This window comes from Cherax quadricarinatus, chromosome 4 (genome assembly GCF_038502225.1).
Source record: "Cherax quadricarinatus isolate ZL_2023a chromosome 4, ASM3850222v1, whole genome shotgun sequence".
Taxonomy (NCBI): domain Eukaryota; kingdom Metazoa; phylum Arthropoda; class Malacostraca; order Decapoda; family Parastacidae; genus Cherax; species Cherax quadricarinatus.
Window position 1 is genome coordinate 48846094 of NC_091295.1, and position 3058 is coordinate 48849151.

The window sequence follows — 3058 nt, forward strand, 5'->3', positions numbered from 1 at the left end:
AGCGTGTGAGAAATGGGAGGTAATCAGGTTTAATCCAGGGAAGGCTAGGGCAGCTCCAATTCTTTGCAGCAAGAGCTCTCCACCATGGAAACATCCCTTGCTTATTTTATAAAGCTCACTACCTCACTCTTCCTTGTCCCTCCCAACATGCTCTTCCCTACATTATCTCATACTTTTATAACGAAATCTTTGAAGTTGCCGTAGCTAATGAATTACTGGAATACTTGATTATATCTTCATTACCCTAGTGAAGTCTCCCAGTTCAGGGATGATGGAATATGACAGGGAAACATAACTAGCTTTTGCTCCCATTGTGTAACGTAACTGGCTTTTGTTTCCACTGTGTAACATAACTGGCTTTTGTTTCCAGTGTAACATAACTGGCTTTTGTTTCCAGTGTAACATAACTGGCTTTTGTTTCCAGTGTAACATAACTGGCTTTTGTTTCCAGTGTAACATAACTGGCTTTTGTTTCCAGTGTAACATAACTGGCTTTTGTTTCCAGTGTAACATAACTGGCTTTTGTTTCCAGTGTAACATAACTGGCTTTTGTTTCCAGTGTAACATAACTGGCTTTTGTTTCCAGTGTAACATAACTGGCTTTTGTTTCTAGTGTAACATAACTGGCTTTTTGTTTCCAGTGTAACATAACTGGCTTTTGTTTCCAGTGTAACATAACTGGCTTTTGTTTCCAGTGTAACATAACTGGCTTTTGTTTCCAGTGTAACATAACTGGCTTTTGTTTCCAGTGTAACATAACTGGCTTTTTGTTTCCAGTGTAACATAACTGGCTTTTGTTTCTAGTGTAACATAACTGGCTTTTGTTTCCAGTGTAACATAACTGGCTTTTGTTTCCAGTATAACATAACTGGCTTTTGTTTCCAGTGTAACATAACTGGCTTTTGTTTCCAGTGTAACATAACTGGCTTTTGTTTCCAGTGTAACATAACTGGCTTTTGTTTCCAGTGTAACATAACTGGCTTTTTGTTTCCAGTGTAACATAACTGGCTTTTGTTTCTAGTGTAACATAACTGGCTTTTGTTTCCAGTGTAACATAACTGGCTTTTGTTTCCAGTATAACATAACTGGCTTTTGTTTCCAGTGTAACATAACTGGCTTTTGTTTCTAGTGTAACATAACTGGCTTTTGTTTCCAGTGTAACATAACTGGCTTTTGTTTCCAGTGTAACATAACTGGCTTTTGTTTCCAGTGTAACATAACTGGCTTTTTGTTTCCAGTGTAACATAACTGGCTTTTGTTTCCAGTGTAACATAACTGGCTTTTGTTTCCAGTGTAACATAACTGGCTTTTGTTTCCAGTGTAACATAACTGGCTTTTTGTTTCCAGTGTAACATAACTGGCTTTTGTTTCTAGTGTAACATAACTGGCTTTTGTTTCCAGTGTAACATAACTGGCTTTTGTTTCCAGTGTAACATAACTGGCTTTTGTTTCCAGTGTAACATAACTGGCTTTTGTTTCCAGTGTAACATAACTGGCTTTTGTTTCCAGTGTAACATAACTGGCTTTTGTTTCCAGTGTAACATAACTGGCTTTTGTTTCCAGTGTAACATAAATGTTTTTTTGTTTCCAGTTTAACATAACTGGCTTTTGTTTCCACTGTGTAACATATACAATATAGAATCATACTGATGATGTGTCCAAATTTATTGAATAATAATTAAAAAAAAACATTTCTATATCATATTTCTTCTTTTCTCACACTTCTATATAATCTCTCCTCGACAGCTTACATCTTCCTTCCTCTTATGTTCATCTCTTATAATTACACCAGATTATCTCACATTAAAAGTGTTATTTAATTTTATTGTTTATTTTTCACGATTACTCTGCGCCATCATGTAAATGTTCTTACAAAATAAATTCTAAAATGTGGAAAGCAATTTTGCGAAGTTTAATACAGTCAGCATCTTAATATTACAATTTTTTTACGAACTCACTAGAAAAATTAGACAAATTGAGATTTCCCTTGAGACCTGATGAATTAGTAGTAGCAGCTCCACATGACCTTTTCTAAGTAAACTTTTTGACTAACCTTATTTCGTTATATATATATATATATATATATATATATATATATATATATATATATATATATATATATATATATATATATAACAGTTTAAATTAACAATAAAAATCAATATATACTAAGACTTTGACGTGATCATGTAAATCATGTCAGTGATCATCGATGTAGAATCGATGTTTGAGGTTTGTCTACCTACCCTGGGTACTACAAAATTGTGTTCACTTCCAGTTTGTGACCAGATCTACCTGGAGTTCATTACCTTTGTAACTTGCTCAGCTATCAAAACTTTTGGAACTAGTCCCTGGACCCATTATGTACCTCTGTAATCTTTTGACTACCGCCCACAGGATGGGTATGAGGTGCAAAATAAAGATATTAAACTAAAAAAAAAACTTCTAGAACAATAATGGTGTTTGTTCTTAACTTTACCAAATTTAAAACATCATATTCTAGATAACTGAAGTGCTTATATAACAAGTTAATACATGAATTTGACGAAATTATGTCCTTCCCTTCTGTCAAAAGTGTGGCTCTTTGTTTTAAAAGTTCAAACATAGTGTGGAAAATTAAATTTACCTGGATGTAACTCATAAGATACATACTAGTAAATGGTAACAAAGATAATTATTCTTTATCAAGGTTACAGAGACAAGTAGGAATTTTAGGACACCTAGGTCGCAAAAAATGTCCTCCTTCGATACCTACGATAATCTATCTCTCCACAAGTCACTCTGGACCTATATTAATTTCAAATGAAATATACATCACCAGGAATTCTGGTAAAACATTAATATAAATATGTGGACTGTATATTAAATTTAAAATGTGAATACATATACATTGAAGGATAATTTATAATAATAAGACTCACCAATTAGTCTGGAGATTACGGTGTGTCGTATAAACCCCTGCCTAAATTATGAAGAAAATACTGGCCGGAATTTCAACACAAAATATTATTATTATAATCAAAAGGAAGCGCTAAGCCACAAGGACTATACATCTCAA